The sequence below is a fragment of the Anopheles coustani genome, chromosome 3 (assembly GCF_943734705.1).
Source record: "Anopheles coustani chromosome 3, idAnoCousDA_361_x.2, whole genome shotgun sequence".
Taxonomy (NCBI): domain Eukaryota; kingdom Metazoa; phylum Arthropoda; class Insecta; order Diptera; family Culicidae; genus Anopheles; species Anopheles coustani.
This window is the reverse complement of record NC_071288.1, coordinates 19,148,078-19,160,333: the sequence shown is the minus strand read 5'-3', so window position 1 is coordinate 19,160,333 and position 12,256 is coordinate 19,148,078. Positions and strand designations below refer to the sequence as shown.

Here is a 12,256-nt window from a genome sequence, read left to right as displayed (position 1 = left end):
TTTGGAGCTCCCGGTCCGCGGAAAAGCGTCTGTTACGTATCCTGAAGGGAAATGTCGGCTGTCGCATGGATTCATTTCCGGCAGTTCTTCAATGAGGGAGTGCTGTGATGCGTATGTGCAAGGCAAGGGGGCGTATCACCTCCTCCGTCATGAAAGTCTTGAGATACTCCACCAGCAAGCCCCAAGGGCTGGAAAGGCATCCAAATAGAACATCGTTGAAAATCGATCACAATTTCCGCAAGATCTGAGAAGAAAATCCACGCGCGCTGGGAGAGGGGCAATTGGGTCTACAATAATGTTTACGCATCGCAACATGGCAACATATTTGCTGCTAATCGCGGCCGCTATTCCCCGGAAACCGGAAGTGGGCTACGGATGAGCGAATGTGCAGGCTCCCTTTAACGTAGCTCAAGATGTTCCGCTTGAGTCCCCGGTGCTTGGAAGCTGTTCCATTCCGGTCCCCGATGTGCTCGATATGTGTTCGACTGATTTCCGCTCTCTGGAAACGAAACATGTCCATCTGTAAAGCACTCAGAGCGATGCCAATGTTTAAATTCTACCCTCCCAGAATGTTATATTCTAAACGCCCCGCGAATAAAATCAGTAAGTGTACCATGGCGTGCCAAGGTGTTTACCGTGAAAATAACAATTCACTGAAAATGGTTTTATTATGCTAATCAATTAGCGTTGGAAAGCTGCCCCGCACTGCCACATCTTTACTGCCACTTTTCGTTTCGTACTGAACCGGTGTTGACGGAGTACGAGTTGGTAAATAAAACCAAAAGTACTCAGGGAGGTGGCTAAATGGAGCAAATTGCTTCAGAAAAGCTCCTCCAATCCGAAGAGTAAACGCTGGGGCCGTTTAGGAAGAAAGTGAAAGAAAAACTAAAAATGAAAAACCTTGTCGTCATAGACGAAAAAAAGAAGAAACAGAAAGTTTCAGGTAATCAAATCACACAAAATCGAATCGGTGAATAGGAGGCGTACGAACCCGACGCACTCGAATTGTGAACTACGGAGCCTAAGAAATTTGGCTACACCATTTGCACACCATTTGGGAAATGAATTCGAAAAGCACACCAAACGACCCTCGAGGCGTTCGCGTTCTCAAAACACCGCTTCGGGGACGGAGTAAATTGAAACGAACTCAAACCGTACAGAAGAAGTATCGCTTCGCGGATTTTTTCCGCAATTGCGCGAAAGATGCACGGTGGTAAATACCACCGTAGGGGGAAAAGGGCATAAACATAATATTCACATAAATTTGTCGGTGTGATGAAGAAGTGGTACGGAAAAAAGTAAAGTGAAAGTAAGAGAAAGAAAAGTAAATGGTAAATAGAAAAATGTCATCCATTCTGAAGGGTGGTTTTTGATGGCGCTTAAGAAGTCCTTCCAGGGGAAAGTGTGAGGGGAGTTTTCCATTTGCAGAGGGAGCGAGAATCTAAGCTTGCTAATGAAATTGGTTAAATGATAAGTGAGTTTGCAAATGTTACGCAAATTATATTTTTATTCCACAGATTAAGATATTTTGATTTGTGATTCTGCTTTAGATGGAATTCAACACAGGAAAAATGAAAATTTAAGTAAAACAAATGAGTTATAATTGCCAGTTGCATGATACTAATTTGTGGACAAATTGAACTATGTTTTAAGGAAGAAATATATTGCACTTTTGAGTTCCAAACTGGTTCTCAAGGGAAGCATGTGACCAGTTTTTTAATGGTAATGTCCTGCTGCGCTTCCTGATGCGTAAACATAATGTACCATTATGCCCATTTGAAAGGAAGCAATCGTTTAGGATGGAAAATCGACTGGGATAAGAAATATTGACACCCTAAGTGTGTCCCCGTCCACCATGCGTACCAAGAACATACGCATGCAGAAAAAAAGCGCGGAAAGCTGTGAAGGGAGCGAATTACATCCATTGACTTTCGTCTCAATTTTGTTCAATTTGCTGCCACCATCAAGCGAGATGTTCTTTCGCAGCACTTTGCGCGAGAGAAAGTGAATACCGCTGGAAAGGGGGAAAATTTGCACATCCTTTTTCCGCGGCAATTTGATGGATGCATACAAGAGTTTGCAATTCGGTTGAATGTTTCCCCCAGCCACTGAGGGAAGCATTTTTTTTATTATTATTGGTTTATTGTACTGGAAAAACACCTTTTGCTGGGTGCTGTTAAAAAATTTCCTTCGTTCAGAAGCAAAAAAGACATCTGGCAATCTTTCACATTGCCGGTGAAATTGATAATTTTTCGGGCAATGTCGATAAATAAACCAAGCGACACCTTTCTCTGCTGGCAAATATTTTTCATGCATTGTCGAACGAAGTGGGCGGGCATGCATCCCGTTATCACTTTTGACGTTATTATTTCCATTATCTTTATAGCTTTTTTTCTCATTGCGTCACTCTTTGGCATTTGTTTCGTTTTTATACATCCAGGAAAATTGCATCTCGTTCGAGAATGCCTTCGTTTCCGCGTCACGAACGTTCCCCCGTGCATCGATCGCTCGTCAGTCAATGTCAATTTCCGTTTCGTGTTCCTACGGCGAGGCCGGATGTGGTCGACAGCGCAGAGGAAGTGAAACATGGCCGCCACCGCCACGCTTACAGACGCATTTGCAATTGCTCCAGCGACATAAATATTGTGTATCCTTTTTTATTCCCCCCCCGTCTCACGTCCACGCGCCCAACGGGTACAAATTTGCGCGAATTGAATTTTTAATATTTCGCATCAAACGCGGATGAATATTGCAGCCGTGCCTCGAACCGGAGCGGCAAAATTGGAGCCACTGCTGCGCGGCATGCTGCTGCACGTGCCGAGAAAATTGGGCCATTCCAGAACGGCGGTGTCGGAATCAGGCCGCCAATGTGAATGAATGTTTCATTCGATTCGCCACCGCAGGCAACTTAATTGAACGTTTTGCGGTTTTTCCCGTTTCCCAATTGGGCTACTGATGAATGCATAATATGCGTATGATGCACCTTTTGGATTACTCTTTGGTGTTTTTTTTTTGTCTTTTTCAGTCGACGCTGTCGAGATCGGATGAAATTAAAATGCTGTTTCATGTTTCACGTATGAAGCGAGGACGAAAAAGTTGACTTTGGTCTTAATATGTATCCGTCATTTGTCACGGATTCATCGGACGGTGATTAACGGGCAAATGGGTTTTCATTAAGCCAGTCAGAGGTAGAGCGCAGAGTAATTAACAGCACTGATAACTGCGTCATACAATGTCTGGAATGTGTCCACACACAAAAACTCCCATTCATCACTGCAGCTTGAATCAACAACTTGATAAAATTTTGAAGGAAATATGTATTTCTCAGTGAGAAGAAATGTTTAATTGTTCATTTTTGGCGTTTCTTGCGAATTTATAAATTATAGTGTTATTCTAAGATGCCTTTTAAACCAAACTTAAAGTCAAACTTTTTCATAAAGAATGTTTCAGGAAAGGTGTGTCAACTATAAAAACTACATTAACAAGTAGATTGTAAGCAGAAGTGGCTCATTTCGTTGATGCGTTTTCACAATCGTGTCAGCGTCGCGAAATCGAGCATGTTTTTGCATCCAAGTCAGGTTCTGAAACGAGAAACAAAACTAAATAAAACATGAATTGATGCCGTGAAATGAGAATTCCACGGATCAGAACAACGTTTGCCCCGATACACCGGTTTCGTTGTTTCAGTTGCAAAACGTGCAGGCTGCAGCACGTGAGAGGCAGACAAGCCTAAAAGTAAAAATAAAACATTGGAAAAAAAAACTCGCAGCCACCGTAGCAAACCGATAAAAACGAACCAACAGCAAGGCATTAAATAATCGCGAGCAATATGGTACGAAAAAAAAAGATGATACACCAACTGGCGCTCCTTCATCAACGATTGACAGAGCAAGCAAAAAACTATGTCAAAAGGGAAGGATCATCATTTAGGCGGGCACTCACACACTCGCTACTTTTTTAACTCTCACAAGTTCTGAAACACATCACGATTTTGTCAAAAGAAAAAAAACTAATTCGTTTTGTAATTTTTGTACTGCATCCTTTGCAGCCGGCTTAAAGAGTGGCGGAACTTTTTCACTAGGAGTGCTTTTTGTAACCTCTCTGTTGTTTTCGATGCTAACGAATTTTTACAATAAATTTTTTATTTCACGTATTTTTATGGATTCTATCGAAATTAGATTTAAAATCTTTACCCAACTCTGCTTAATTTTTTAAATAACGAATTCGAAGATAGTTTTTCGAACTATGATTTTCAAACTAACATTTGACTTAATTGCTAATCTTCATGTCGTTCGACAAGCAACAATTTAAAGGGTCATTGGAGTGATCCATCGAAGCATTCCTAATTAAGGCCCGTCGATCAAATTTCACAACTACGACCAACCGGATAAACCCTAAACCTCTTTCACTCAAGCGTTTCTTTGCGCTCCTGCTGGCCTCTACCGGGCAAAACTCGAGCTCGCTAGCGTTGACCGACGGGTTTCAATTTCAATTCCCCCCCTGTCAGCTGTCCAACAACACCGAACTCCTAAGCCCCGCCGGACTTGGCCGGACTTTTATCAACAAAGTAGCCTACACCTCGTACCCTCCGGTCCGGTGCCAGAGATCTCCGTCGATCTGCTAAGCCGCTGCTGCTAAAAACCTTCCATCAACAGCCAAACCGAGGATTTGTGGCCGAGAAAAGTGGCCCCCGTCGAAGAAATGACGGGCGGTCAAGCCGGGCGAAAGTCGGACCGAGAAAACGTCAAATTCAATCAATCGTCCTGCCAGACCAGTGCCGGGACCAATGTCGGGACTCCTAATGCATGCCGCCCTCCCCCCGGCATCGATGCGTAAAGGCCCGCCGTCCGGTTCGCTTTTGTCGGTGAGCCATGCAAATCGGGCCGGAAGAATTGTTTCCGATCGAATTGGTTCTCATTTTTGCGCACAGTGCCGAAGAAAAATGCATCCCCAACATGCCGGCGGACGTTGCGTTCGCTCCAGACTTTGTTTGCTTTCGGGTTTGCTAAACAAAATCCAGCCAAACGAGGAATGCTAGAGGCGGGCGGAGTGTATGCAAATGCAAATGTTGCACCAAACGTATATGGATGCAGCTGGTTCGTTCAATCGCTGGCGATTGACGGTCGTCGGTGATGCATACGGAAGTAACTGTTAATTTCTAGCCAATGGCGATGGTTTGGCAGGAGACTTTTCGGTTGCTGTCGACCGAAAATAATTGTAAACCGTTGTTTAAGCGATGTGTGTTCCGTTGACATTTTCCTGTGCAAGGGGTTTACAAAATTGAATGAAAATCCGCGACCGGAGCGTAGAAGCAAAATTGTTTGAGAATAGTTGACGTCATTTACCCGCAACGTTACCCATGAAAGCAACATTACCCTCAGTTATAATTTCATGTAAATCAAACTCGTTCAAATCATTCACAACATAATTAAAAAATTTCAATGAGTTAAAAAATTACGCTAATATAGTAAGATCATGTACATGGAAAATTAAATAACTAAATATTTTAAATGCTTCGCTTCTGATCTACACTAGTTGATCAATTACCTAAACAGTATTCTAAAACTCTATCATTTCTAGCAAATATTTCATAGCTCAATCACCAAGTGGATCTGTCCATTTTTAAAGCTGAAACGAGAGCATGGTAAACCAAAAAGCCTCATGAAGTCAACTCAAATTCTTCCCAGCTGAAAAACAAATCTTCCATTTTTGCTGTTTTTAAAACACGATAATGAAACAAAGGTATTCGAAAAAAGAACAAACTTTGGCAGCATGTTTCCTTTTCTGGACACGGCGTCAATTTTTTTCAGAGCCACCATTTGCATTCAGATAGCATTTCACTCGATGTATCGTTATCGGTTCGTAAATATTTCACACTAACCTACATATAGTACGCGCATAGCACCAAGTGAATGAAATTCGTTCAAAAAAAATTTCCCTAGCACGCACCAGATACACGCGTTACCGGACAAACGCGTCTGGAAATCAATTTCCGCGAAATATTTTGCAACCTTTCCCTTTGGTCTTTCCCTTTTGTAAACCGCCGACGGCCGGAAGCCGGAAGATAGTGACGCCGGTACATCGTCGGTGCGTTAGCGAAAAGCACGTCCTTGAGGATATGTCGGTTCCGCGCCGCGAATCGAACGTTCAATAATTTCTCTGCGCTTTTTTGGTGACGCGTTTGCTTGCTATGCGCTGCACGTGTCACGTTTCAGGAACGTCCGACTGCTGCATCCCATCCTCCCCCCCCCCCCGCCCCCTTGCCTTCTCGTGGCCCATAATGAATGTTAATCAGATATGCTATGCCAAGTGTGTGATGTATCGAAGCTCGTTTTGCTTCTGCATTCTCGTTTCGACTTTAGTCCATACTGTTTCACATTTTATACCAAGCCTCCTCCGTTGGAGCTCACACCGTTCGAACGATGCATTAATCAAACTTTTATCGAAAAGCCTTCCCCATGGGCCGAGGAAGACCAACCAGGTCCGGGGGAGCGCCGTGAATCCTCGACCGAACTGTCCATACGCATAAAAGTTCATCGAGTATGCTCTGGGAAGGTGAGATGATTCCAAGAGTTTTTTTTTTGTATGCAAAAGTGCTTTGAATCGATCGACGTTACCCAAGCGACGTTGGACACCGGGCGAGCATACCGTTTGTGCTGTCCCGTTCCGTCGGTTAGTCGGCCTCCGTACGATGTGCGAGGGAGTCAGAGCCGCTCACCGGATGATGCGATTACTGCGCGGATCTCCTTTCGTTGGAAAAACGAGCGAACGAACGTTCGACGTCCACGAGTGCCCCGGGATTGAGGGATTACGAGAACTGAGTGTTTTATTTCGGTAACTTTCTTTTTTCCTTCGCCAACTTAAAGTATACGAACCGTGCTGAGTTGAGCATGTTTCAAAAGGTGTTAAATTGTGGTAAAAATTATTAAAATTTTAGGAAACTATTATAAAGTGGGATGTTCGAACCATTCTGTTCTTAACAAAACACAGCGAAGGTGAGAGCATTTAAAAAGTCGTAAACAAAAAGTGTTCCCAACAAAGAAGAGGCTGCTCATGTCGTGGGAAACACGGTTTTCATTCGTAGGTTTTGGTCCTTCGAGCTAGCAGTTATCACTTTTACGAGTTGATGTTGTTTGTTTTTATTATTCCCTTCGGCAGATAGTCGAGTCCATAAACACTACACCGGATGTAACGTTTTAGTTCCATCGGCAGACAGGCTCGAGGGCTCCCAAACAATATTGGCTGCACATACACCAGGCGTGCTACAATTTCTGCACGCTTCAGACGAGCGTTTTCATTTGCGCATTTTTCATGCCAATGTTGCCAACATTTTTTTCATCCTCCAAGCACTACCTTGTGGCTGCGTTTTTTATTTTTACGAACAGTTTGAAGTTCGAATCTCACGTTCCTCTCGTCTCCAACTCATCGGACGGTGTGCATCAGCATATCGTATCAGCATTTACGTATGCATCCGCATGTCCTGTTGTCATCGGTCCGAAAAGCATCCGAAAACGGCTTTTCTTGTTTTATTTTAATTTTCTTACTTCGTACGTTCGGTTCAAAAACGCGGATCCAGGTGCCGCAACGGTGAAGGCCGTGTGTGTGTGTGTGTGTGTCTGTCTTTAGGTGAGAAAAACGTTCACCGACGATTCCCCCGAAGTGCAGTCGCGCGAGTTTGACATCTGTCATCTGCACTGGCAGCGCAATGATAGCGCTGCGACAGTTATGACCCATCCGGGCTGGGTGGCCCTGTTTATAGTTTTCTGTGTTTCACGTTGCACCAAAAAATACACCACGGTTTAGTGTCGTTGTAGTCATTTTTTTGTTGACGAAAAAGCCGACAAAGGATGAGCCTTCGTTCGATGAAAAAAAAGAAAGAAAACCAGACACACACAAAAATCGACAATCCCGGGTTGGTTTTCGTTCCGGTGGGAACATTTTTCACACCTCGCTACTCAATGGATACGAACAGATCGAACGTTTTGGATGCAGTTTTGTTTGTTCGGGTTTTTTTTTATGAGCTTCTTATGCATCCTTACCTTCCTGTGTGGCATCCTTTGAAGTTAGTTGCGCAAAATGCGTTTCCCTTTTACCATCATTCTACCTTTTGGCGGTATGGTTTTTCCTAAAACTATTTCAGTGTGCATTTAAGCTCATTCCCAGAAGATCTTTAAGGTTATAAACGGAGACGTTTGCAAGGTGTCCGGAGACAACCGACGAAAAGAGCGATATTCTTTTTTCAAAAAGCTCAACGCAAAACAGGTTTTCCATCTTTTCCCTTTTTAGTTTTCGACTAAAGGATGCCTTTCCCTCACGGCCGCGCGAGCGTGGACATTAATAAAGCACCGGCCCAAGCCGGCCGATGGAAATGATGATTGATTGCATTTGATTTCATCTATCAGCGCTGAACAGCGTATTGCAATATTCATTCGACACGTCATCGTTCGGACCAAAAGTCTACCACGCAAAACGGACGTCAGCGTGCAAACTGCAAATGTTTGCCACCCGCCCCCGGGGGGTACCCGAAACGATGGACGGTCCGTCTCATCAGACGATGTATTATGTCGCAGCCAGAACCGTGACCGGGAGTGCTGAATGCTGCGCTTATTGCATATGCACTGGAGAAATGTGACGTGTGAATGAAACGTTAAATTAATTCGTGCAATTTGACGGATGCATGTTCGTTTTTGGAAGTGTTATAAATGCAACTTCGACGGGTTCAAGGGAGGTCTTAAATTTTCATCTCCATTCTGATGGTTGATGGCTGGATCCAATATGGCTGGCGGACTCTTTCCTGAGTTCTGATTTCAACTTAACTCAGGAAGGAATGAGAAGTTCATCCTTCGTCCTGATGACGCCCAGCGGGTCAGGAGTATGATGTTAAATCTTTTTCAGGGACATCGAAACTGACTATCGCTCACGTAACGCTCATTACCGGTGCGAATGCGTAGCGCACGGGTCGCATGACCTCCCGATTGTGATTTGGTGGGTGTTTCGCGCTAAAATTCGATGTTTTCATTGCAAACGCTCATTTGCGAGATGACAGTAACGGTCCGCAGTCTCCCCGGCGTCATGGTGGATGGTGATTGGACCAAGCTGGGGATATACGCCCCATGGCGCCAGCACGGAAGAGTGCTGCTTCCGTGTGGATGAGACGTTGAGTACCCGGAATCGCGCACCCCAGTCCGTCCGATGGTGATGGGTTTCACGGCAGCGTCTCGGGGCCAACGACAACGATACACACCTCTACCTAGGCTGTCCTCCTACGAACGGTGTGGTGTTTTTCCTCTGTAGATCATGCCGCTCGTGGACTCAATTCGGCGGGTTCCGCGAATATTTCGCCGCGGCACCCTTCATCACGTACTCACGCGCGCGCTCGGAAGACCACTCGGACGCGCGCTCGAGGACACTCCTCCGGAGATCTGGCTCGTTCTCGCGAGGGAACGCAGCGCGCGCGCGGGGTATCTCCCGGTGTCACACACGGCGTGCGCCCCCTCCCCACCGGTCGCGATCTGAATGGGCTCCGGACGCGCATTCGGGTTGGGTGTGGGTTCTGTATCTCGAGAGTGCAGGTTTATTGAGATCGAGTGTGTGCCGCAGCTTCGCAGCGTGCTCGGGCACGCAGGGCATCGGTTGGCAGGTAACCTCCAAATGTTGCTGATCGCCTGGTAGCTGGTGCACTCAGCTGGCCGTCTCTCGGTTCACTCTCTTTCTCACGGTCATACTTTCTGTCAGTTTCTCTGGACTGTCAATCATACATTATCGTTAAGCTAATCAAAATAATATGTGCTAAAATACCAGCATACCAGCAGATAAGAGATGCTTTGACTGAAGCGTCAATAAGCTAGTCACGAATCATTACATTTTGAAGGAAAATTATTCTAACACTCTTATGAGATAGTTGTGTTTCACAACCATCCACGTAACTCACATAAATTAAAATTAATACTGTCATAAAAAAAAACATTTCACCATTTTTCACAACTGGGGCTCGTCCGGGATTTGAACCCGGGACCTCTCGCACCCGAAGCGAGAATCATACCCCTAGACCAACGAGCCGACGAAATTCAATCGAATTGTTTGGAAAACATTTCGCACAATCAACTTGGCCAACCACGAAAGTTACGATTTTATCAGTTGTAAAAATCATACCAACCGTATCATCACGATAGAAGCTGATATTTCTATCACTAAACGTACTTCTTCCATTTGTGTGTTTTTTTTTTGTTACATTCACACCATTGTCCACGGCAATTTATTGCTAAACAAGTTGTAACCGAGCTGGAAACAACGTGCCGCTTTCCCCGTCTTGGAGGTTAACAAAACGATAACAAAAGCAAAAACGAGCCGAAAACATTAAACAGTGCCGACATAATAAAATATGTCTTAACATCATTATCGATCACTTAAAACCGATTGCTTTGCCTTTTCCGAAAACCCGGAGGCGAGGCCAGGTGGATGTTGTACTAATGTTTTCACCGTCCAAAAAATCGGGGGCGCACGCATACTGGCGGCCCGTTGTTCCCCGACAGTTGTAACATTTTCCATTCCGTGTTCCGCTCCGCGCGGGAAATCTCAACACTTCGCCGCTTGCCGTACGTCTTGCGCTCGGCGCGTGTTGGTGTGCCGAGAAAATTTATGAAAATGTTTTGCTGGCCCGCTTTTGAACTCGAGATCCATGGCGCGGGCATGATTTTCTTCTCAGATCGGGGGCCAAAACCGTTGGCATGGGATCGAAATGCAGCCAAGTGCTGGTCGTCGTCGAAGAAAAAGGAAAATAAAGGAAAAAAGAAGCCGAAGACGAAGGGCTAGCGAAGGGAACTGCAATTTGCTCAGAATTTATCGTCCAAATTGTCTCTCGTCAGAACGCTTACTTTTCCCACTTTCAGCACCCAACTCGCTCCACACCAGGCCGTTTGACGTTGAAAGGAAAACTTCCTTTCAAATTATTTTTCCCCAACCCAGTCACTCCTGCCGCTACGCGTTTGTTTTTCTCCCGATGGCCCGTCTTGCTGCTCTCACCATTGCTTAGCATAAATTTTCCGACTATTTTTACTGCCCATTTGGAGGCCAATAATGCAACAGCTTGGCGTAACAGCGCGGGGGGCATTCGGAGACGACGCGGCCGAGGTTTTCTCCCAAACTACGCCAAACGTCATCGGAAAACTTCGGCCAAATGAGAGCCTTTCGGGGGAAATTTGCTGTGGTGAGATATGTGTGGCTCCTAACGCCGTCTGCTGGAAAACATCCAGCACCTCGTGCAAAGGCGAGGATTCCTCACGAAATCTTGGCACGAGAAGAGCAAAAAAAGAATGCAGAATTACGGCGAAACTTTCCCTACGAGCCCTAAGTCATTATCCTGCTTTGCATGCAGCACGGACGTTGCTCTAATTAAATTGCGAACTGATGGAAAAACGATTTCCCTTTCTACGGTGGAGCGACACGCACCGGAAGGTCTCGCCTTGGCATGATGGACTTTCGCTGGAAAGATGTCCCAAGAAGAAGGCGTGCGGCGGTAAAAGTCGTAAGCAACGAAAGTAAGTTGACTAATTAAAGTTTCCAGTCACTCTTTCAGTCTGGTGAAAAGTTTTTTTAAATATCTTTCTCTGACCTTGGAAAGAGACCATATCTTAAAGGTTCTTTCATAGGTCCAGCAGAGTTATGAACTTCGCAACTATGGCACGTCCGTAATCTTGACACTCATAGAAAAGTTTTTCCTACATTATCAACGCTGTAGTTCGGAGCAGAAGCATGGAGTTTAACCAAGGAGATGTAATTTGAATAGCCGGGCAGATTTATCTTTCAAAACTATTCGTAAAAATTATATTAACTCTTTACATATCGTACTATTGCTATGTCACGTTCTTAGACCTGCTTCCTATTAATAATTTTGACAAATTCTTCACGCATAAAACAACCTTCCAAAAAGACACGATAACGAGGAAGATGAATTGCCAGGAGAATTTGAAAATAAATGATCATGCACCACCCTCAATCGACGAAACTGATGAAGATATCCACTTTCGACACCTTGAATCAATCGGTTGACCTGACCCCTGCCGGATACTAAACGAGCGCTAGAGTGCGCATTTTCCAAAGCTCAACGCATGTGTCCTTTTCACGTTCCACTTCGTCGGTAATGTATTCGACTGAATTGGGCCAGTTTTTCTCGTTACACTGCCATCACGATTGATTAATGAAGCGAATTGAGCCACTCATAAATCATTCGCCGCCTTTGTGTGGTTGTTTTTGTATA

At 44.9% G+C, this 12,256-nt stretch overlaps 1 non-coding gene across 1 annotated transcript; it reads right to left on the bottom strand.

Annotated features, from left to right (window-relative positions):
- Positions 1-9,987: 9,987 nt before the first annotated feature.
- On the bottom strand, positions 9,988-10,059 carry Trnap-cgg (transfer RNA proline (anticodon CGG)). The gene has a single exon. It is a non-coding gene; the product is annotated as a tRNA-Pro (tRNA).
- Positions 10,060-12,256: the final 2,197 nt, after the last annotated feature.